Raw genomic sequence first — 26,191 nt, 5'->3', positions numbered from 1 at the left:
AATTGTGAGTTTAATATTCTTTGAAGACAATATGAATCTTTTTCAACGTGAGCAGCTTTGGAGAAATTAGCAGGCTTACAAATATATCCTTATAGAGATCGCATAAATCGGGTGCATTTATTCATGTCACGTCTGCTTTTCCTAACGGACAGATGAAATGGTTTACTCATTGAAAGTCTGAAGTATGAGCAGACTTAATTAGCAGATTACAGGAATTTGGCTCAGGATATCTGTGCAGAGAAATTGGCCATTTTTCACACCCATCACAGATCAAATGCTTGACACACCTGCCATCCTCATGGTGCTGCGGCCAATGGGATGATTTTAGAAATATGCTAATGATGACTGGTAACAACTGACCTATTGCTAAGCCACGTCCCCTTGGAAAACTCTGCCAACCCAAGGGTCTGTCAAATTCTCTCTGTGACAGTGACTGAGTAAACAAATTTATAGATGATGGTGGGAGTTCAAATTTCTGAATTTGCACTACCACGGCGGCTAATAGACCTGTTTTTTTTTTTTTTTGGAAGATATTTCAACTAGAAGCAAAGAGGGTTGCAGTATGCAGTGGACTGCTATGTCCATGGTACCCCTCCACCCACCCTCACAAAAAAAAAAAAAAAGAAATGCTACCACTTGCAACCTAAAAATGAAAAACCCCAGTTTCACTCACTCTCAAAGTTGCTGATGATAACAAGGAGCAATGTTGTTCGTACATTACAGGGTAAGTTAAGTGACTTCTACCACATTATTACCTTAAACCCACAGAGTAATGCAAATGTATAAATTGTCAAGATGCATGCATTGATTGAATTAACGTAACGTAACATTACTGAATATCTAGCTAGTGAAGTACGAGATACATAAAACAATAGCTATAACGTTAGCTAACTAGAAACTACACGTCATGTTAGTGTGTTTGTTCTTTATTTCAATTTTAAAAGAAAATATTGATTAGTCAAAATAAAGAATGTTTACAATTTACAAAGTAAAGGAGCAGGGAAAAAAGACCAATTTATATCTGCCTCTTGTCCCAAGAAATTAGTTTACAACAAAATAATTTAAAATGAATCAATCAATGCAGGCATCTTGGTAGCTTATATATTTATGTACATACTTGCTAGCTACTATGTAGTTCAATGCTGGGGCCTCGACAGCTTAGATTAGTGATATTTTATTCTATTTATGTGTGACAGGCTAGTAAACAAGTAGGCAGTTAAATGTTAGTCTAAGTCTACGTTTTTACAACATGCTGTCTAATAATTATAGCAGAAAACACGGACAAGACTGAAGAAGCAGTTTCTGCTCTTGCACTCCTTTTTAAAAGAAACTGCTGTATTTTAAGCCAAAACAACTTGTGTTTGATAGAACAATATGTCTATATGCTGCAATAGCAGATTCATCACGTATTAAGCCCCCGAACTATATCTAATTTGCCCGTTTTACCCTGAAAACCCCCGTTTACAGACGTCGCGCAACCGCTTTTGTTTCAACCCAGCCATAAAACAAAGGTAATTAATTATATTTATTATTCATAATGTATGTCATTTTTAGCTTAAAATCATTAATTGATGTCTAATATTTAGTTTAAAAAAAAAAAAAAAAGAAAGAAAAAAAAAAACGACTTTAGAAAATTATTCACTCACATATTTTAAACTTTTAAACAAATTACGTCACAATGAAAAAAATGGTGTCTGTAATAAAGTCACGGATATCTGCCTAATAACTATCGCTTGATTGTATTTTTTTTTTTTTTTTACTGTCGCATTTTCTCCGATATGTTAGATGATAAATAATTGATCCAAACAAAGAAAAATGGAAAAAAAAAATTAAAAGGGTAAATATATGAAAAGGAAAATCTCGAGCACTCCTTGATGTCTGCGATATCTGCATCGCGACCCTTGTTATATTACAATGTTTCACCCATAAAATCCCCCCAAAATCCAGCTGTGGCCATTCACAGCTGTGTCTTGACACTCAGTGATACATGCAACATGGAGTTTTTGGATCGAAACAAGTTGATACCAGCGATAAGATCTCATTAAAGTCATGGCGTCTGTAATTCTGCTCTCGCGTGCTCTCACCTCCAGATAGGGTTTTGCTGTTTAGTTTGTTTTTTTTAAATGACCTCCTGCTCGAAATGTTTCTTCCCCCAGAAAATTGAGATTTTAAGCTTTCCATTGATGTATCACACATGTAGTGTGATACATATGAAATTGTCTTTCATTTAGGACAATTTTATATATGGCATATATATATGGCGGAAAACACTCAGGTGACTTGAAGTTCTGCTCTGAGACCCCCGATTTGGCCAAATTTCAAAATTGTCCTATAAGCATGTGTGATACATCATTGGAAAGCTTAAAATCTCCACTTTCTGGGGAAAGAAAATTTTTGAACAGGAGGGCAATGTTTTTAAAAATATATTTTTTCAACAGCAAAACCCTATCTGGAGGCGAGAGCACGTGCAGAATTACAGACGCCATGACTTTAACGAGATATTATCGCGTACTTACGTTGTTTCGATCTAAAAAACTCCATGTAGCATGTATCACTGAGTATCAAGACACAGTTTTGAATGCCCACAACTGGATTTTTTGGGTATTTTATGGGTGAAACATGTCAATATAACAAGGGTCGCGATGCAGAAATCGCAGACATCAAGGAGTGGTTGAGATTTTCTTTTTGATATATTTACCCCTTTAAACGTTTTTTTCCTATTTTTCTTTGTTTGAATCGATTATTTATCATCAACATAGCGGAGAAAATGCGACAGTTACAAAAAAAAATACAATTAAGTGATATTTATAAGGCAGATATCCGTGGCTTTTTTACAGACGCTATTTTTTTTCATTGTGACGTCATTTGTTTAAAAGTTTAAATATGCGAGTGAATAATTTTTAAAAATCTTTTTGTTTTTTAAACGAAATATTAGACATCAATTAATGATTCTAAGCTAAAAATGACAGACATTTTGAATAAGAAATATAATTAATTACCTTAGTTTTATGGCTGGGTTAAAACAAAAGCGGTTGCGTGACATCTGTAAACTGGGGTTTTCTGGGTAAAACGAACAAATTAAAAATAGTTTGGGGGCTTAATGAGCCATGAATCTGCTATGGCAGCGTATAAACATATTGTTCTGTCAAACACAACAGTTGTTTTGGCTTAAAATACAGCAGTTTCTTTTAAATAGGGGTGCAAGAGCAGAAACTGCTTTTTCAGCCTTGTCTGTGTTTTCCGCCATATGTATATATATATATTACATATTACATACATATATATTACATACATACAGTATATACAGGTATATATTAGGTACACCATGCTAGTAACGGGTTGGACCCCCTTTTGCCTTCAGAACTGCCTCAATTCTTCGTGGCATAGATTCAACAAAGTGCTGGAAGCATTCGTCAGAGAGTTTGGTCCATATTGAAATGATGGCATCACACAGTTGGTGCAGATTTGTCGGCTGAACATCCATGATGCGAATCTCCCGTTCCACCACATCCCAAAGATGCTCTATTGGATTGAGAGCTGGTGACTGTGGAAGCCATTTGAGTACAGTGAACTCGTTGTCATGTTCAAGAAACCAGTCTGAGATGATTCCAGCTTTATGACATGGCGCATTATCCTGCTGAAAGTAGCCATCAGAAGTTGGGTACATTGTGGTCATAAAGGGATGGATATGGTCAGCAACAATACTCAGGTAGGCAGTGGCGTTCCAACGATGCTCAATTGGCCGAAAGAGTGCCAAGAAAATATTACCCACACCATTACATCACCACCACCAGCCTGAACTGTTGATACAGAGCAGGATGGATCCATGCTTTCATGTTTTTGACGCCAAATTCTGTCCCTACCATCCGAATGTCGCAGCAGAAATCGAGACTCATCATAGCAGGCAACGTTTTTCCAATCTTCTATTGTCCAATTTCGATGAGCTTGTGCAAATTGTAGCCTCATTTTCCTGTTCTTAGCTGAAAGGAGTGGCATCCGGCGTGGTCTTCTACTGCTGTAGCCAATCTACCTCAAAGTTCGATGTACTGTGCGTTCAGAGATGCTCTTCTGCCTACCTTGGTTGTAACGGGTGGCTATTTGAGTCACTGTTGCCTTTCTATCAGCTCGAACAAGTGTGGCCACTCTCTTCTGACCTCTGGCATCAACAAGGCATTTCCGCCCACAGAATTGCCGCTCACTGGATATTTCTTCTTTACGGACCATTCTCTGTAAACCCTAGAGATGGTTGTGCGTGAAAATACTAGTAGATCAGCAGTTTCTGAAACACTCAGACCAGCCCTTCTGGCACCAACAACCATGCCATGTTTAAAGTCACTCAAATCACCTTTCTTCCCCATACTGATGCTCGGTTTGAACTGCAGGAGATTGTCTTAAACCATATCTACTTGCCTAAATGCACTGAGTTGCCGCCATGTGATTGGCTGATTAGAAATTAAGTGTTAACGAGCAGTTGGAGAGGTGCACCTGATAAAGCGGCCGGTGAGTGTATGTATATATATATATATTACGGCTGTCAAAATTATCGAGGTTAACGGGTGGTAGTGAATTTTTTAAATTAATCACGTTAAAATATTTGACGCAATTAACGCACATGCCCCGCTCAAACAGATTAAAATGACACAGTGTAATGTCCGCTTGTTACTTGCTTCTTGGTGTTTGGCGCCCTCTGCTGGCGCTTGGGTCCAAATGATTTTATGGGCTTGTATGTATGGGCACAATGAGTGAGAATGGTGTAATTATTGACATTAACAATGGCGAGCTACTATTTTATTTTTGATTGAAAATTTTACAAATTTTAATAAAACGAAAACATTAAGAGGGGTTTTAATATAAAATTTCTATAACTTGTACTAACATTTATCTTTTAAGAACAAGTCTTTCTATCCGTGGCTCGCTTTAAGAGAATGTTAATACTGTTAATGCCATCTTGTTGATTTATTGTTTTAATAAACAAATACAGTACTTATGTACCATATGTTGAATGTATATATCTGTCTTGTGTCTTATCTTTCCATTCCAACAATAATTAACAGAAAAATATGGCATGTTTTATCGATGGTTTGAATTGCGATTAATTACGATTAATTAATTTTCAAGCTGTAATTAACTTGATTAAAAATTTTGATTGTTTGACAGCCCTAATATATATGTATATATACAAATCATTTAACTTACCTACATACCTTTGCACAACTAATAAACAACTAAATGTCAAGACAATAACCAAACAAACATTAGTGTCATTGGTTACTGTCTTGACATTTAGTTGTTTATTTGGCCGATGACAGAACCTTATCCATAGCTTGTATTTGGCAAGCTTTTTTTAGGCTTTGAAAAAGGCAGATAAAAATAAGTCCCTCCCCAATCTTACAGTGTACCTGGTGTAAGAATTACAGGTATCCCACGGACAGCGTTTAGCCATTGGCTTTTTGCAATTTTAAAGTTAGAAAAAAGATGTTTCAAGTTACGACCATACAGTACATTCCTATGCCACTCGATGATTGGTGTCCGAGTTTTCCGATTTGGGGGCGTGATATAGCGATCCATAATGACATACTTTTTTAGCACTGGTACACCTATGTTGCATAGACCAGTCTAGCAAATTCCAAAACACATGCAGCATGGTCTGGGCTAGCAGGAAAATACACTGGAGTCATATTTTACGCGAGAGTGCACGTTTGCCGTCTATAAAAATAGGGTTCTATATTTCAAATTGGTATTTTTTTGTTTAGTCAAATCATATTCCCTTCGTGACGTGGAAGCCACAATTTGGTAAAAATGTGGGTAAAGTAGTAGGGAGCTGTACTACTTTTGGCTACATCTGGATGGCAAACATGATTTTTCACCGAACCCAGACATTGTATGTACAGGAAGCAACGTAGTGGACTTTGACATATGAAGGAAACTCCTACAAATCTTACCACTCTGTGGTTGCTATGCTTCTTTCCTTGGCTGTGGTATGCTGGCAGCATTAGGTAGAGACGCTATGTGGCTGGACAAGATGGTCAGATGGCACTGTGGTTGGCATGAAGTTGTTCTCTGCGGTGGCGGTGTCAGAGAGCGGGATTCTTTGCAACGTCATGTGGAATAGCAGTCTTTGCACTTCACTATAATAAAGCAGGCGGGTATGTTAAGTGGTAAGCCACAGTCTTGGGGCTCCTGTATGGGCAGGAGCTTGCTATTATAAGAGGATGTACAGTACACACTGGACCTGATGCAGTGTGCTCTGCTTTTGTACTTGTTTTTCCTGCCTATCCTTTACTTTACCCAGCAATCTGTTTGGATCACCTTGACCTAGAGCTAAACCTCTTAGTGGAGCTAACAGCCCGTTACCAACCATGTTTCTGGGCCTTGAACGTGACTGAATGTAGATGCCAGTACAGGCCTGGTTGATGGGGGTGTGGGCAAAGGGGACAAAATGAAACTCGAGCCCACATTAAAGGACCTCCATCAGGTAGGAGATTAGGGGAGGTACCCATTCTGTCAGTGTCTGCGGGGTTCTGGGCTTCTGGAGCCCTATCTCACCTCCATCTGGAAAGAGAATCTGAGGGTAGTCTGATGGTCTGATAAGTGGCCATGCTGACTGACATGGTAACAGCCTCTCACCCCCATCTGAAAAAATAAATTTAGGGGATGCAGGCCTAACAAAGTTGCTTTTTCATAAGGGCATTATAGGGAGGGTTGTGGTATTAGCTTTGAAGTTTTGTATGCATAACTTCATGCACAGACATGATCATATTTACATGACGACAGAGAGAAAATTATTCTGCCTCATAGATATGAAAGACACATGGCTAATGAATTTGACACAAACAAACACCATTCATACAGCATGAAAGTTTCCAATTGCAACTCTTTGACATGTGTGTGGGTGTTTGTGTGTGCATATCACCAAATAAATTAATAAATAAATAGATACAACCTAGCTCATGTTTCCCTGCACCGCTTAGCCGTTTCCGGATGTGGTAATAGCCCCAGGGCTTCATCCTCTGCTTGATTTCTTCTCAAGAGGGCACCAAAGCCACCGACCCTTCAGTTTTGACTTCTAAACCAACGGACCTCGTCTCCACTCTCCGGCCGTCACACTCACAATTTCTCCATCTGTTCTTTATTGCCCACAGTTCAAGTTCTGTCTCTTAAATGATTTTGCCCCATAACATGCTCAGCTAAAGAAACAGCATCTTTTCCCAGAGTTCTGTTTTTTTTAGCAATTTGAGTTTAATTTAACATAATACAGGTGAATACACAAAATTAACTATTAATTTTTCAAAATTCAATCTGATTGACTTAACCCAAATTGATGACAAAAGGCTTCTTCTTAAACTTTATCTACACTGCAGAGATATGCAATTTTGAATGTAAAAGCAGGCCCTGTTGAAATTTGAAAATGTGAAATTCAAATTTGAAAGTTTCAAAGACCCGATACACCCTATGACATTACTGATGATCTGTCCAAGTAGCACCTAGAGGTATACTTAACCCTTTAACACCTAACGTGTCGGCGGCGACGTGTTTACGCAAAATGTCTTTGAAGCCTCGACACGCTGTAACTACGTCACCCATGTGCCACTGGTTACTTTCATTTGAAAGTTTGGAAGTTGATGTCCACACCAGCTTTTATTTGAAGTCACTCAACCTAGTAAAACGGGATGTAATGTCATTTGAGTTTCATAGTTTTATGGCACTCATAAATAAGCATTAAAACGCTGCATGGACCATGTGTTTATCTCCATATTTCCATCATTTCTTGTCCTTTTTCAAAACAGAAAGCAGCACGAAAGACTACTGTGAGATGTGCTTTAATGCTTTTGCACAATAACAGTATTAACAATATTCACAATATTTACAATAGTAAATGCAATTATGTGTGTTTAAAACTAGGTGTTATGATTGTTTTCTCTATTCACTTATGCCTTTTAGTGTTTACACAATGGAAAGAGTAAAGTTTCTGTTTTCAGTAAATGTCACCATAATGTTTCATTCTGGTTTCTGTTCTCAGTAAATGATACAGTCTCGATAAAATAAAACTTACGCATGTGCAATGAATGCTCTCCATCTCCTTAATAAAAAGGCTGCGCTCCTCAGGGGGGGTTTTAGATAAGCTTGTTGCGAGCTACTCGCTCCGCATCAACCTTTTCTCCTGACGGCCGCCAGCGTAAAGCCTTATCACTGTCTCCTATCTGATCCTTATCTTCGTCCTCCTCTAGGTCTTTATTATTTTGCTAGATACAAGTAAGTTTAGACCTAACAACTACATATCCCAAGAGCCGTTGTGAGGTCAAGAAGGACGAACCTAATGTGAACATTTTTAATAAATTGCCGAGCAAGGCGCCACCTAAGGAAAGGGAGACATGCGAAGCGATCACCAGCCGGTTGGATTGAGCAAGCGAATTTGAAACGTGCGGAATGCATTGAAAACTAAATTTAGCGCAAGCTAATGCATTATTTCGTTAACTCAAGGAAGAGGATGAGACGTTTTTGTCGTTGTTTTCCTCGTATCAGTCGGCATCTGGGCGAGTAGAAGTGACAGCGTGCAAACAGCGGAAGAGTGGGCTGTGCGACGTGTGTGACGTGGCTCCGTGTCCTGTCCAAGAGGAAACTTTATTGAGTGTGCAAAAAAAAAAAAAAAAAAAAAAAAAAAAAAAAACTTTATTCAGTCGCTTGCATCAAAAAATTGAACTGAAATACTTGTCATTATTTTTTAAAATACTTTTTTTCAACGTTATATTTGATTTTTCTCTTCTTCATTATCAATCTTTTCAATTTGTATATAGATGTGTGTGTTCGAGAAGCTTGATTGCATGTATATACTTTTGATAAGGTGATGGGTACAATACCTAAACTCACAAAGAGATATCCTCTAAACCCTTTTTGTGTTAGATGATGTATAGAGTGGGGCAAATAAGTAATTAGTCAACCACCAATTGTGCAAGTTCTTCTACTTGAAAAGATTAGAGAGGCCTGTAATTGTCAACATGGGTAAACCTCAACCATGAGAGACAGAATGTGGAAAAAAAAAAACAGAAAATCACATTGTTTGATTTAAAAAAAAATATTTCCAAATTAGAGTGGAAAAAAGGTATTTAGTCACCTACAAACAAGCAAGATTTCCCGCTGTCAAAGAGGTCTAACTTCTTCTAACGAGGTCAAACGAGGCTCCACTCGTTACCTGCATTAATGGCACCTGTTTTAACTCATTATCAGTATAAAAGACACCTGTCCACAACCTCAGTCAGTCACACTCCAAACTCCACTATGGCCAAGACCAAAGAGCTGTCGAAGGACACCAGAGACAAAATTGTAGACATGCACCAGGCTGGGAAGACTAAATCTGCAATAGGTAAAACGCTTGGCGTAAAGAAATCAACTGTGGGGGCAAATATTAGAAAATGGAAGACATACAAGACCACTGATAATCTCCCTCGATCTGGGGCTCCATGCAAGATCTCACCCCGTGGCGTCAAAATGATAACAAGAACGGTGAGCAAAAATCCCAGTACCACACGGGGGGACCGAGTGAATGACCTACAGAGAGCTGGGACCACAGTAACAAAGGCTACTATCAGTAACACAATGCGCCGCCAGGGACTCAAATCCTGCACTGCGAGACGTGTCCCCTCTGCTGAAGAAAGTACACGTCCAGGCCCGTCAGCAGTTTGCTCGAGAGCATTTGGATGATCCAGAAGAGGACTGGCAGAATGTGTTATGGTCAGATGAAACCAAAAGAGAACTTTTTGGTAGAAACAGTTTCTCGTGCTTGGAGGAGAAAGAATACTGAATTGCATCCGAAGAACACCATACCCACTGTGAAGCATGGGGGTGGAAACATCATGCTTTGAGGCTGTTTTTCTGGAAAGGGACCAGTACCACTGATCTATATAAAGGAAAGAATGAATGGAGCCATGTATCGAGAGATTTTGAGTGAAAATCTCCTTCCATCAGCAAGGGCATTGAAGATGAGACGTGGCTGGGTCTTTCAGCATGACAATGATCCCAAACGCACAGCCAGGGCAACAAAGGAGTGGCTTCGTAAGAAGCATTTCAAGTTCCTGGAGTGGCCTAGCCATTCTCCAGATCTCAACTACATAGAAAATCTGTGGAGGGAGTTGAAAGTCCGTGTTGCCCAATGACAGCCCCAAAACATCACTGCTCTAGAGGAGATCTGCATGGAGGAAAGGGCCAAAATACTAGCTACAGTGTGTGAAAAGCTTGTGAAGAGTTACAGAAAACGTTTGGCCTCCGATATTGCCAACAAAAGGGTACATAACAAAGTATTGAGATGAACTTTTGGTATTTACCAAATACTTATTTTCCACCATGATTTGCAAATAAATTATTTAAAAATCAAACAATGTGATTTTCTGGGTTTTTCTTCCACATTCTGTCTCTCATGGTTGGGGTTTACCATGTTGACAATTACAGGCCTCGCTAATATTTTCAAGTGGGAGGGAGAACTTCAACAATTAGTGGTTGACTAAATACTTATTTGCCCCACTGTACATATATATATTTTTTAAATTCTCACTATTTTGCACTGTATATAACCTGTTTTGACCATAGTATGTGTAAAGGCCAAAAACGCCTATGACCATACCTGCTGTTTGTGTTGAATTGTCAAACATAAAACTATTTAGTCTTATCTTTTTCTATTGAATGTTTATGCTAACAAGTTGAATAAATATTATCAAGCTTCAAAACGGTTGGTCGAGCATGTTTGGTTGTCAATGGGACATCAACATGACAAATGTTGAAAAAAGATTTTGGGAGTTTTTTGTCTTTTTGGTCCAAAATGTTGATTATAATTGGTCAGTGAAGGAAACAACAGATTGGATATGGAGGTTATGGTGTCCTGAAAAAAGGCAGCCAACCTGGCCATTGTGAACATTTTTTTCTTTGAAATATAAAGGCAACATCAAAGGCATGCAAATTCGGCCAAAATAGGCTTAGGTTTTAAACGGTTAAGAACTGCAAAATCCAGTCAGATTGGTTTAACACAAATTGATGACAAAAGGCTTCTTCCTGAACTTTATTTACACCACAGAGATATGCATTTTTGAATGTAAAAGCAGACCCTGTTGAAATTCGAAAATTTAAATAAACCTTCATTCAAATGTGCTGATAAAAAGTATTATGAAAAGCTCGAACAATGTAGGACACTTTCAATTCTCATGATACTGTTTTTGACTTGATTTATGATATGTATAATGCCATTTTTAAGCATGACTAGTAAGTACAACTCTTTGCTTCACTTGATTTAACTAAAACGCACTAGTGGCTATAAACTGGATTGTTAGAACTCACTGTCAAGTGGACTGAGAGTGTTTGTTCTAGCGCAGCTGCAGCGTGATGCTTAATGCTAGGTAAGTCCGGTCTCAGGAAGAACCAATCATCTTGTTGGCTGGGTCTGCTTGCTGCCCCCCGGGTCAGAAGGAGCCCCAGGACATTAGACACATTGGATACACACTGGGGAAAAGAGCTTTTTACAATGGTTGGTGGTCTGCTACTGATCTCCAGCTAATGCCAGGCAGCTAAGAGCCAATTGTGAACAGTGCCAAATGGATGGACTCTGGAGGGAGAAGAATAAAATAGCATTGATGACTTCATCATGGTTGTATTTATTCCTTGCTTAGTCACAATACTTATAGAACATCATTGTCAGATCAAAGTTGGTGTGTGTCTGTGTCTGTGTCTGTCTGGAGGCGGGGGTCATGTTTAGGTGTGCATGTGTGGTAAATTTTCCATGCTGTGGGATCCCACCACCTCAAGGCATGAATCTGGGGTCAATGGAAGAAGTGGGGAAAAGTGATCATCAAAAGAGAAGTGTTAGGTGGGGAATGCCCACCTTTCCTGCCTCAGGGTTGAGTGTGTGTGTGCATGTGTTTGTATGTGCGGGAGGAGACAGGCTATAGAATATTTACGCACTGGAGCGATTCGTCACACCCCAAGAGGACAACATTTGAAGAGATAGTTTAGGCAGTTTTGACAGAATGCTCTGAACTCTCAATTACTTCTGCTGTGCTGTAACTGGACTAAGTGCGCTTACATCCTCTAAAAGCATTTTGAATATTTGCACAAATTGTGGGATGCTCTGTAGGTCATGGAAAGGGCGACACAGTAACGCTAAGATGGGAATGTAGCCAATCATAAATAATCATAGAAAGTGTCAACTTCGACTTACTGCAGAGATAAAACGTTAATCATCTCATAGTTTTGACAAAGTAATAAATGTATTTTTTTTCTATGTTTATTCCTAAAATACAGCATACACCATAAAAAGGCTCTGAGATAGTGGTCTGAAAAGCGTTTAACATTTAGTCTAGCTGTGGGATTCATGCAACAGGTTATGATGCACTGCTACTATAAGATAGGCAAATATGCTTTGTTATGATGGGGAGGAATGATGTAAAGTCCAGCTGGGATGATATTGTATGTAAACATGTCCTCACCCTGTTTATGAAAGTCTTAGCAGTGGAATATAAATGTTCCAGTTAGGTTAGGATCACTGGTTCCTTGAACAAAAACACATGATGTGCAGTTCCATACATCTAAACATCAAGGCAGCAAAATAGATTCCCATCATTGCACTAATATAAGCGGTGAAAATGTAGTGTGTAAAGTGCTTGCAGATTTGCAGTAACTGGAAAAGAATCACAAAGCTCATTCTGTGTGAAATGTTACTTTGTGAGCCGGTGTGTGTATGTGTGCGTATGTAAACTTCCATCCATTTGTCTGGGAAGCATTGGGAATAGTATCGGCTTAACATTGAAAGAATTCAGGCCTCCCGAGCAAGGTCATGTGCTGATGTTTAGTAGGAGCTTTCTCAGGTCACAGACTGTGACTTTCAACCATCACTCACATTACCCCACATCCTTGAGTAGACCCGTTAAAATGGCACGGCCCACATTTCTCCCCCAGTTTGCTGTAATGACAGATGACAGGCGTTTCAGTCGACTTACCTAGTTGAAGGAGAAGTCAAACAAAATAGCTGCAAGGAAATAAATGTCCTTCGCATATACAAACTTTAGGTAGGGTCATTTGGAAATTTGATGAGAATTAGCATACCACAACATATGAAAGGATTCTCTATTTGCAACATTGAACAATTTAAGGGGAACTGGGACTGTATTGTGTGAGCAGTTCACAAAGACTGAAGATGAGCGTGTTATCATAAATCTTGACTTGACCTGACCTGAATTCCATCAAACCATTTTGCTATGAACCAGAATGGAGATTGGGAGGCTGCCATTCTTGCTCTACACCATTAACCTCAAAAGTTAGCTTCTGGATGTATGGAAAACAATTTGGACAGGCACACTTCAAAATGTAGGAAAATCTTCCCAGAAGAGTGTAAACTGTCATACTATAGATGTAACGGCGGGACCAAGGCTGCATTAATACTCAGACTAGACTGGAATAATAGACTTAATGCCCCCCATGGGATTATTTCAGTGACGACCGACCTACCTACCAGCGTGCCAAGGAGAACCCACACAGGCACAGTGAAAACATATAAAGTCAACCATGAACTGTCTTGCAGGGATTCAACAATGCAGAGCACTTATTCACTGTGTGAAAATAATTTGATGGTATACGGCAAAGAATGTGAGAAATGAAAACAAAACGGACAAATGAATATTTCAATGTCAACAACTTGATGCTAGACTGGATATAATCAGTAACACATGCTCAATGCTTAATGTATGTAGTTACTTACACGACATAAATGGGCTAAAAATGTAAGATTTGAGCACGATGCCATATTTGAGCCAACTAAGTGGTAAATGTACCCAGCAGTGGTAAAGCAAACAGTGACTGGTCCCCTAAAGTGTACTGACCATAAAGTACCTGACGCTTGGCTTGGCATTAGTTATGCTCCATACTGAAAAGGAATGCCTCCACTAAAATTTAGAAACCTGTTTCATAAACTGTTTTCACTTCAATATGTGTGCGTGTGTGTGAATTAACTTTTTTTTTTTTTTTTTTTAATTTACATTTGATAACATATTTTCATTAGCTATACTGAGCTGATTGTACAAAGCTGAGCAAAATAAAAGCAAATACAAACAAATACATACTATATAACAAACAGGTGCAGCTACGTTGTAGCAGTGGTCTTGGATTGGACTGGTGGGATGTGGGCCTTTTTTTTCATGGACCAGCAAAGTGTGTCAGAAAATTACAGTAAATATAAAATAACACGACCGGGTTAAAATTGAACATTAAGGGCAAGGAAAATGTATGCTGAATCAACATTTTTTATAACAGCGGCCTCTCCTAAAACTTGACGACAAATATTCTTGGTCGCAGGGATGACTTCTTCTCCAGTCGTGAAAGGTTTCTTGGCCTTAGCAAGACAGTTCGCCACGAGGTATGATGCTCTCAGCGCATTCGCTTTTGGTGCCTTGTTTGCTAGCTTTTAGCTTTTTTATGCAGAGTGGACTTGGTTGTAGGTAGGGATGGGAATCGAAATCCGATTCCAATTCAGAACCGGTTCCTTGTGTTTCGAGGCCTCGACATCACAATGAAAAAGCCTGAACGATCCCTTTAATGATTGATTGATTGATGATATTGCATTGTGACGTGTCTTGTTGTCCAGACGCATCAAACTAGCATGGCGCCAAGAACCACCCGCTCCAAAGTTTGGCCACACTTCACCAGGAAAGAGGGTGAAAATGAAAGGTTACGATGGTTTAGCACAAAGCATTGCGCCGTAAACATAACAATGACAGCACGTAGGTTCAAACGCTCGAAAGAGTGTCTTTACTTCACGAGGAAAAGTTACAACAAAACGACTTGCAGACTTGCAAGGTGGAGATAACCGCATCGGGAGGGAAGGTGGAGATAACTGCATCGGGAGGGAATAAGACTGCACTGTCCTCACAGAGACGCTAAGGCTTAGTCCTGGCTATATAGCTAGCTAAACTCCCAAATGAGGATACAGATGACGTTGGTATAATTTGCTGACTTTATTCAACCATCACTTGAAGAGTGAAACTAAAAATAGAAATGAAACAAATCAATTTCGTCCCCAATAACAAACAGGTTTGCATCAACGTAAATCAGCGATGATTAGCTGCTAATACAGCTAAACGGTTAGCATGCGTTGGCTAGCATTAGCACATCGTTCAAACTACTACACAACTGGATTTAAGTGTCCGATCGCGAGTGGAAGCACACAACAACACAAAAGAGGATACATACAGGCGTTGCCTCTGTAGATATTTTACAAACATTAAAAAAGAACGTAGGCTCGTAGCAGTGTTTCCCCTCTCTCACTAGCTCACTCGCTTGGATGCGGCATTTCTTCTCCGCGTGTAAGCACGCTCTTCTTCACATGAACGAGTTCTTCTTCGCGTGAGGAAGCGCAAGGGCGCCCCCACTTGAGCGTGAAAGCGCCATAAAATCTAATGCATTTCAATATACTGGTAAATAATACACTTTAACAGGCGTCCCCAAACTACGCGCCGCGGGCTGGATACGACCCGCCCCCACATTTGGTCCGGCCCCTGAACAATACCAGAGAGCATTTTGAATTGTCTTTTTTTTCTTAATAGTGTTATTTATTTTCTGGCCTTTTTCTGTGAAGAACTCAGGAGGGTTATTTGGTTATTATCTATGTGATTAATAGTGTTATTATTATTATTTATTATTATTATTATAATTATTATATTATATTATTATTTTTATTTTATTTTATTTGTTCTGTAAAGAATCCAGAAAGGGTTATTTGATTGCGGCTTTCTGAAAAGCAATACTTTTTTACATTTCGGCACTCCTGCAATCGTCACACCTTTTCTGTGTTCTGTTCAAACTGACCCCGGCCCGTCATCAGTTAAAAGTTATGTGGCCCTCACAGGAAAAAGTTTGGGGACCCCTGCTTTAACACATATTGCCAACGGCAGAACAACGACCTATATGCCAATATTCATTCATTCATTCATTTTCATATTTTTTACTTCTATTAGAAAAATGTTTCAGTAAAATGTTACACATTCTTGTGCATTTGCCACTTATTGCCACAGTTAATATTGAGGCTTTGGCTTTGGCTTTTGACCTCGTTGTGAGTTTGTAAGGTTGTGACTTCTGATTAAACTCGATGCCAATCAAAACGTTTGTTCTTCTTTTTCCCCAAATTAGAATCGATAAGAGAATCGATAAAGAATTGAATCGTTGAGCAATATCGATAGTTGCCCGGTAGTTGGGGATCACTGATGTAGAGTATCACTCAGTAAAATGAAAAAGGAATGACTAAAAGTACAGTGGACAATTGGGAATCAACTGCTAGAGATATGACGGGGTTTTGACGATGAGCGTTTTCTACAGCAGATAAACATGGAACATACTCCCTGCACTGTGTACTGAGTTCACTGTTTAACATATAAAGTTCCAACACATTCAAGTGAAGAAGCAGCAAATGACAAAGGCCCAAGCATGACTCAAGGAATAAGAGAGTCAGAGACAGAAACAAGAAGTGATGTTTAAAAAAAGAGGCGGTGTAATAACAGTGGTTAAGTCCTGCTCTTTCATTGAGTAAATCTGGCCAGGCTATTTCACAGTGTAGGAATCTCCTGCGGCCCAGATCAAAGACTCGCCCATAGACAGGGCTTGTAGACAGTACAAGGAACAGGTGACAGCTCTTCCACATATGGAGGCATTCACACACACATGCAAACGCAAACCCTCCATTGCAACACTACACACATCTGGATGAACACACGCTGAGATCAGAAAAGTTCAGAGTGACAGCTTCTTTTGTGTCCCAAAGAGCCTGTGGGGGATGCCTTTCGGAGGAACTCTCATAAAACCGTACATCTATCATCTGGGCTTGGAGAACCACTTAAAAAGAGTCAATACAGGATGCGCACATACCACACACCAAATATGCAGTGGGTATGACAAAGTGCATTCAGACGTAACAAGTTTAAGCACGACAGGGAGTTGAACATTGATGAAATTAAACACGCACAGCCAATACATATATGCCATGGAAATATGTGGACTTATGATGTATAGAGCTAATATAGAGAGGGCCAAATACAGAAAGTGTGAACGTAAATCTCATTGTAAACCTTGGATCACTTCCTCTTATAAATAACGAGGTAAAGATACTGTTTCTACCACACAAAAAGACACATGTGCACACAGAATAATCCAGGAGGATTCAGTTTATGCAACAGTTGTGTACTGCAGAACTTGGGCAAATTAGACACATGAACAACATTGTTATGAACAGAAATTCATTCCGTGTGATCTATAATGCAAACAAGAAGTGGTTTGGAGTGATCCAGCACATGGGAGACACAAGAGGACAGCTAAACACATCTCTTAAATCATTAGGTAGATCTGTGTTGTAACACAAATAATACCTTTCAGACATGAAATAAAAATAGTAAGCTGAGTTACAACTGAAAGATATACTAAATAGATATCATATTAGTATTTTGTATTTAGACATTCCAACCCCTATCGCCACCTCTAAGCAACATTCTAGATATATTGTCAGAAACTTGATTTTGTGAGGAACAATTGCATCCTAGTTAAAACAAAACAGCAACAACAACAAAAAACACCATGCAAACAACACTATTTTCCCCATCTTTATCATATTTTCTTAGTTTTTTTTATTACCGTATTGGCCCGAATATAAGACGGTGTTTTTTGCATTGACATAGGATTGAAAAAGAGGGGGGGGTCGTCTTATATTCGCGGTCTGGTCATTATACCCATTCACGACGCTAGATGGCGCCAGATATCATTAAAGTGATGTTCTGTCATGACAGGTCTCAGCTACTCTCCCCATACACGATGCTAGATGGCGCCGAATATCATTGAAGCGATGTTCTGTCATGAGAGATTTCAGCTATTTTTAGTTTAACCAGTTTGCATTATTTTATTGCAATGTTTTTCCTTATTCAGATTTGTTTCAAGACTACAGTTACAGTTAGACTTCACTTTCATGGTTAAGGCAGTTATTGCAATTTTGTGGTTTTATCACAATAGATTAGTTTATTTACATTTAAAAAAACAGAAGCCTTTCATTTACGAATGTGATTGCACTTTAGTTTACATATTTAAATGTTCGGATATTAAGATTTTAATGAGGCAAAATAACATGCTTTTTCTCTCAAATGTATTGTTATAATCATTTGTTTCGGATGTACTGTAATTATTTTCTGTATAAAAATTAATTTGGTGTTCAAAAAGTCTTTTTTCAAACTTGAGTCTTGAAAAAGAGGGGGTCAGCTTATAATCAGGGCTGTCTTATATTCGGGCCAATACGGTAATTAAAATTTTAAATTTATATATTTCAATTTATTAGATGAATGAATAAAATATAAAATAATAATAAAATAATTTTCTGTATTCAATGTCTTGACACCAAGTTGCTCAATATACAAGGATGTAGTGGGAGTTTTATTGACAGAATACCACTTTACATTAGGGCTATGGCTCTTTAGCAAAGCGATATTGATTTAAAATAGATAAATAAATGTATGTAATGCAATTTATCAAACTTTTATTGAGCGGACTTGAAAGTCAAAAACAAAACTCAGCAGTCTATATAAAAATTACATTACAGTGTTACCTCGACATTCCATCGCATCCACATGCGATCCTTTTGACATCCGAAGAAAATTTGACTCGTTATTTATCTGGACATATGACGACATGCTCGAAATACGATAATTTATAACAGTGTCACAAGTTCATTGTTGTCCCGCAAGACGGACGCATGGCGGATTGTCTTGTGAGTGCAGGTGGTTGAAAAAGGAAAAAGGGGACATTGATTTTAAGAAGGAAATGATAGAAAAATATGTGTGGTGTGAGTGTAAGGTGAGGTTCATCCCGCAGGGCTTAATGCACAAACCCGATTTTTTCGTGTTTTTTCGACTCGAGTCAGGTATTAACTTGACGGTCTGAACTGAACAGGTCACATAAAAGTGGACCATTTAAAATCCGATCTAGGTCTCTTTGGTATGTGGTTAAAATCCGATCTGGGCCACATTTTTCCAGAATGTGGCTGCGGTCTGAACTGTCAAGTCCCCCAAATCGGAAATTTACGCAGCAATTACGTCAGCAAAGATCGAGAGTGGCAGGCAGGACGGAAGCGATAGCGCTACGTTAGCATTAGCGCCTAGCTTAAACGCGGCTTTTAGGGACGAGGCAAGCTTGACAACAGTCATAAAAAAATAAAAGGGTGGCGGAGAGGGGTAGATCTGTTCTCAAAATGAGCAATATTTCAAAATTACTTACAGGGCCAAGAGTTGGGGCAAACTGTCCGTGTATGTGTACGTCATGCTTGCACAGTACGTGCATGCTATTAATCCATATCAACTTTAAATAGAAGACTAAATGGGGATTATTCATGTCGGTTATTTGTGTCCTCTTTTTGGAAATCAAAATATGATCACCCTAGAATAGCGTTGAGCCAGCATTTGTTTTGATGCTTCTGCGCATGCAGGTCAGTTTGAACAGCGCATCTCGGACAGCAAATTAGTGCACATGCGTGATACTTGAACGGACTCAATGGACAAAGGCAGTCTGAACAGGCACACCAAAAAAACAGATATGACCAAAAAATCTGAATTGTGCATTAAGACTTGAGGTATGAACCAAGCCTAAGTGAACTGGCTGTACAATGTGGCTCACCGGTCCCCCCACCCTCTACCAACCTACACACCCGCTGTCTCCTCCCTCTGTTTGCCAGTAAGTTAAAGTGACAATAAAAACACTTTTGTTTCTTCTTAGTTTTTCATAATGCTTAACGCTTGCATTCATGAGCTAAGCAGGGTTTTCTTAGCAGGCACCAACTCTTAGCTAGGCCAAACAAAGGCATGCAAAGCACTAACTACGTCAGGAGATGGGGGCAGCATCATTGAGGAGAGGCAGGGATCTCGTGTGAGTGGGAGTCAAATGGCGGCAGTTGATAAGTAGAGCAGAAGCACAGAAGTGGTCCTTGACTCCAACTTCACTTGCATTCACCATTCAACTTATTACTTGCAGTGGTGGCTTTTCTACAAGCTTACCCATGTGACTCACTTTATTTTACCCGGAAACAAGTAGCCCCCCATGCCGTGGCTGTGACGAGCATTCAACTTGAGCTCGGGCGGAGCGGTTTTTGTCCTTTTTTTCTGTTTGTTGTCTTCCACTTGTCAGTGTCAAATCCTGGTTTTCAGGCCAAATTTACTTTTGAGCCAAAAAGCCAGAAGGAAAACCCTGTGAGGCTGATTGTGTCCTTTTAAGCATTTGAACATGGAAAGATTTAACAAATGAATAAAACTGTATTATTTGGTGGAAACAAGGCATTTTAGACCAAGGTAAAATTAATCAGTCCCACCTTAAACACGGTCATTATGAGCAATAGCTTTCGTTGTTTTCACAGAATATGAAAAGATTACACAGCAGCATAGTGAGCCAATTATGCTCTTCACTAAAACACGCCTGGAGCACCAACAGCTCCGTAATGATGATGGCTTAAACGTTTTCACCAATTCAGCTGTCCCAGCCATCTTACACGCACATAAACATACTTGGCTTGCAGGGTAACACAACCACACACAAACACACGCACGCAGACAGGCACACTTGCACTCAGCCACAGAAGCTGACAGAGTCAAATTGAATCCTTGTGGTAAACGCATTGAACATCCATCCACCCACAAAGGGCCATTTGTGCATGTGCACATGTGTGTGCATCTTCTCAGTAGGCCGCCATCAGCCGTCACGTCAAGGATTGCTTCATGTTGAAACTTCCAACCAGTTGCAGATGAACTACAAGTTTTAGCCATTCTCTTCCTCATCTTCCTGACATCTATTCTCCACTACCACTCCAAACAGTGTCACCTCTGACCCAGTGCCAATTCGCTACTGTCATTATGCAATTAACACCAATTAAGTCATTTGGCTGTGAGAATCCGTGTGTGTGCGCCTGCATGTATCCACGCACACGCTTCCATATGTGTGCGCCAGTCCGTGGATGTGTGTACATGCACATGATGGGGAAATTATAACAGCACAAGGGAGCCTTTTGGAAGCTGAGAGCACTGCAATCAACCAATCAGCCTTCAGATGGCTTTGACATGAAAAGAGAGTGCGGCCTCTTCTAACCCTGCGGGTCAGCCCCAATTTACTCTATTTACCCACTCAGGAATGACTCTCTGTGTGTGATGAAGGAGACAGAGGGAGGGAATTGGGCTGTAGAGGATTGGGTGCTGAAGAGCCTTGGGGTTGTTGGGCAGGTGAATTGTCATGGGTAGGAGGGTGGGCCAAATTTGGGGTGGGATCGAGTTGAAAGAGAGAGAGGGAGACACGGGGAAAGGCCTTCAGGTTGTGTTTGCAAAGCTAAAAGGCCAGCATTTGGAGTCCATTTTCTGACAATGTACCCTTGGAGAGTGGATTTTTGCACACACAAACACACATAATTTCCAAACCTGAGAGCACAAGATTAACAACATGTTAATAGCAAGAGTTCCATAATCATAAAAGGGCTGGCGGTGTTTAACAAAAATGTAAAAAGCAAATGCTCAAACAAACGGACGAATTATTTCATTATGTAATTTGATAATGTTTTGAATAAAATCCCCCATAGCATCTATGTGTCACAAATTTAATTGAAAAGTGCATAGCTGTGTCATGGAATTTTTCTGGATTGTTTGTTTATTAAGAGTAAGTAGGTGAAATTTGAACAAAAACCCACTTAATGGTCCTTCCATAGGCCACTGATGATGTAGTTAGTGGTACATATGCCTGATGTCGAAACAGGCAGTGTGGGTTCAATTTCCACTCAGTGATGCTGTGAGTGTGAATGGGCGTCAGCCACTGCAATGTGTCCTGCAACTGATTGGCATCCAGTTCAGAGTGTAGTCCACCTTTTGCATGATGTCAGCCGGGTTTGGCTTTATTGTCCTGCGACTCTGAATAAAATAAGCTGTTTTGCAGATGAGTGAATTAAAGACTGACTGATTCTGCTACAATAATAAAAATATCACGGTTTTACTGCGTACTGTAGTGGGATATAGGGTTTGGGATTGAGAATAAAGCAGGTATGCAGAACCCCAAGTAAAACAAATTGCTCCCTGGGGGGGTGAATATGTTTTATCATTATTATTATTTTTTTTAATTATGATGCTAAACCAAGTGTTCAAATTTCTTTTTAATTTTAAATGGGTCCCAAAGATGACATGCTGCTTTGGTCCAGTGTATTGATTTGGAACTAGCTGCTAAACGGCTAATACTACTTGTGCAGGCAACAATGACAATGACATTTTCATGCTTCCCGCATTATCACTTGCATGGTACTAATTGTTCAAATGATTAAACAGGTCTGTTATGTTGGCAACCAGGGATGTCCCGATTGCATATTTTTAGTCACCTGATTTTCAGAATCTGACTATACAGAGTCTGATCAGACACTGAAAAACAAATTGTCCCCCCCTAAAAAAATGGTTTTTTTTTTCGTTTTTTTTTTTTAGTGTGTTCAATGTATTTATTAAGACTTAGCATTGGAGATACATATAAGCAGTGGCGGACTTGGCAATTTTGGAGCCAAAGGCGAACATATCCAGGGGCCCCCTTCATGGGTCAGGGGTTAAAAAGGTGAGAACGGTGTGGAGGAAATATGTTCTAGTACACTAGGCCTGTCCTAATGACAAATTTTCTCCTGATTAGTCAGCTGACTAGTTTTACGATTACTAATCGTAAGTAAACGAAACATAGTCGTAAACGATCGACTAATCTACTAATTTTCCAATAATTATAACTAATAATTTTCTTTTCTTTTTTTTTATTACTAATTTAGCAATGAAATTTTTGTTGACGCTTATTAATTCACAAAACTATTTTGGAACACTTAAATTCTTTATTAAAGTACAAATAATCATGTAAATAACAATAATTCATCACTACAAATAATCATGTAAATAACAATAATTCATCACAAATAAACAATGAGGTTAAATGCTGATAGAATTTACTAGTGCAAAAGAATGGAAAGTAAACAGATTCAGAACACTGACTTTGCCTTTCCAACATTATTCAAAACAATTCTTAAAAAAAATTCTGGCAATATTATTTTAGTATACTACTATATATAATAGTATGAAGAGTGTCATTTGAAAGCTATTCTTAGTGTAGAATCTGTATTATGTAATATTTACTCAACATATTATAATATTAATTCTAAAGTATGTGGGATTAACTCCAGAAATCATTATTTATATGACGAACATGACGTGCTTTTGCTGTTAACTAGCTGTTGAGTGTTATTGTATGACTGTTTGGAACTGTACTACATTGTTTCGCCACATGGTGTGCTGTCGTGTATTTTATGTTCGGTGTGAAGAAGAAGAAGAAAGTTAAAAGAGACATTAGAGGCCTGTTCTGAACTTCTCCCTCACTGCACTTTGGCTCTCATGGAGAGCACATTCGCTCATGTGTTCGAAATAAACGATAGCCGACGTGCGAAGTAGTAAGTGAGCTGTAAAAATAGCGAGCTTCGTGGCGTGAAAACCGCGGGAGAGCTAAGTGAAGCTAACTAACAGCTAAGCGGAGCTAAGCCATGCCAAACGGTGCTAAATGAAGCTAAGCGACTGATATTCAGTCCGTCGTCGTGGAACAGTCCATTGTAGTGCGTGGGGGGGTTTAATATAGATGCAGCATTCAAATGGCTTTTTTTTTTGTTTTATTTGTTTGTTTGGTATGCTGACATAATTATACATGCCAAATAGTTGGGGGTGCTGCTGGCTCCGGTGGCCCAAGCCGTTGCTCGTTGGGGCAAGGGCAGCTGGTTGGGCCCCCCCCCCTACTGGTTGGGGGCCTAAGGCGATCGTCTACTTCGCCTGAATAGTAGATCCGCCTATGCATATAAGACATGTTTTTTCCCTTTTTTTCCCCCCAAAGTATAATTAAAATCTTTTATGCATATGTAGATTTTAATAAATGGTGTTTAAGCACTTCAAATGTAACGATTATGATGTTTTAAACAAGTTACTGTCTCATCGAATTATTAAAAAAAAATAACGTACAAAAAATTGATTTGGAACTAGCTGCTAAACTGCTAATACTACTTGTGCAGGCATCAGTGACTCAGTTTACATTTTCATGCTTTCCGCATTATCACTTGCATGGCAAAATGTTTTTTTTGGTGTGTATTTATTGTATGTTTGTATGTATGTATGTATGTTATGATGTTTTAAACAAGTTACTGTCTCATCGAATAATTTTTAAACAAGAATAACATACAAAAATATTTCCTTTGTTGACTGCTTCATTGAGTGAGTCCACTCAAATCCGTTCAGGCTGCTGAGAACACTTAGGCCATGTTTGAAACCCTAATCAACAGAAAAAAATAATTTCGTCCACACCAGTACGTTTGTAGAAAAGAAAAAAAAAAGCTTCCACATCCAACCGCATTCATTCATTTTTAAGTACATTAATAACAATGCGCGAAAAATAATTGTCAATAATACCCCTATCCTTCGCATGTGTTCTTCAATAGTAGGCACTGCAAGAGTTTGTAAATGAATTGAAGCAAAAAAGCACCTATCTGATTCACTCCAAATGTAAACATTGGTCTTATGTGTGACGTAAGGACAAAGTTTGTCGCAGTCAGTGACTTTTCCAGTTTTTTTCCACATGATGGCACCACAAACGCAGAATTCGCATATCTTCAGTTTGGACGGAGGATTTAAGAACCCTCGTTTAAATGTGCGTGTGGATGATAGGCCAAATTGTAGAAAAAGTTATTTTTGCCAAATACCCTGCTAGGTGAAGACATGGCCTTAGAGAGAACATGCTAGGGTTTACAAAGCTCAAAGATGATTGACAGATGCGGTGTCTTGCAAGTCAGCGATCCCATGCTTCTCTGGCAACATCAAGGCTTCGCTAGCTGTCAGCCTGTCACTCATCGTTAACTTTAACAAGCAGCAGACTGCAGTGCGATAGTGTGCAAGAAAAGCAGCAGGAGGGAGAGTGAAGGCTGTACGCGCATGAAGCAGAGAAACATAAATGTATTTCTGTAATCAAAAACCCCATCCTTTTCAGCAGATTCCGATCTGAAAAATGGCGCAATCGGCCCGATTTCCGATGACGTGATTGTATTAGGACATCTCTATTGCCAATATTTGAACTCTTCAAATGACAAAACATTTGCACAGAAAAGCCTCACCTTCAGATGATAACTACAAGTCATGTCTGGTATTTATTTCACTGCCATCACCTGCATGTTAACTCCAAATTTGTTCATTTCATGATCAACCTGAAATTAATACACCCTGCACTGGTATATATTCAGCAACAATGACTACAGGTATGTATTAATTTAATTAGAAATATTAGTTCAGTATCATTGTAAAACACAGTATACATGTCTATATGGTACCTAGAAATGTCAATGTTTTTAATTTAGGGCCGTCAAACGATTAAAATTTTTAATCGAGTTAATTACAGCTTAAAAATTAATTAATCGTAATTAATCGCAATTAATCGCAATTCAAACCATCTATAAAATATGCCATATTTTTCTGTAAATTATTGTTGGAATTGAAAGATAAGACAAGATGGATATATACATTCAACACACAACTGTATTTGTTTATTGTAACAATAAATCAACAAGATGGCATTAACATTATTAACATTCTGTTAAAGCGATCCATGGATAGAAAGACTTGTAGTTCTTAAAAAAAAAAATGTTAGTACAAGTTATAGAAATTTTATATTAAAACCCCTCTTAATGTTTTCGTTTTAATGAAATTTGTAAAATTTTCAATCAAAAAATAAACTAGTAGCCCGCCATTGTTGATGTCAATAATTACTCACACAATGCTCATGGGTGCTGAAGCCTATAAAATCAGTCGCACCCAAGCGCCAGCAGAGGGCGGCAAAACTCCATAAAACACAATTAACAAGTGAGCGTTTCACTGTACCGTCATTTAAATGTGTCTGAGCGGGGCATCTGCGTTAATTGCGTCAAATATTTTAACGTGATTAATTTAAAAAATTAATTAACGCCCGTTAACGCAATAATTTTGACAGCCCTATTTTAATTATAATTATTTTTTTGCTGATGCGATAGAGGATGACATTTTAAAATTGTTTGTCAAACCAGCAGCACTGCAACAGCATTCGTCTGTGATTAAAAAACAGGTTGCAAAAAAAAAAAAAATAGCGG

The 26,191-nt window shown here is 38.9% G+C and overlaps 1 protein-coding gene across 7 annotated transcripts in view; it reads right to left on the bottom strand.

Annotated features, from left to right (window-relative positions):
• Nucleotides 1-26,191, bottom strand: part of LOC130907988 (ERC protein 2-like) — a 244,298-nt gene that overhangs the window by 22,874 nt on the left and 195,233 nt on the right. Inside the window, exon 17 of one of the 7 annotated variants that reach the window (XM_057823580.1) lies at nt 11,194-11,587. The exons of the other annotated variants lie outside the window; for them this stretch is intronic. The gene's annotated coding sequence lies outside the window, so the exon portion shown is untranslated. Of the gene's footprint in view, nt 1-11,193; nt 11,588-26,191 lie in introns of those variants that run through there. 7 annotated transcript variants of the gene reach the window in all.

This window comes from Corythoichthys intestinalis, chromosome 2, assembly GCF_030265065.1.
Source record: "Corythoichthys intestinalis isolate RoL2023-P3 chromosome 2, ASM3026506v1, whole genome shotgun sequence".
NCBI classification, from domain to species: domain Eukaryota; kingdom Metazoa; phylum Chordata; class Actinopteri; order Syngnathiformes; family Syngnathidae; genus Corythoichthys; species Corythoichthys intestinalis.
Note: the sequence above shows the minus strand (reverse complement) of the source record. Positions and strands in the feature narration are given on the sequence as shown.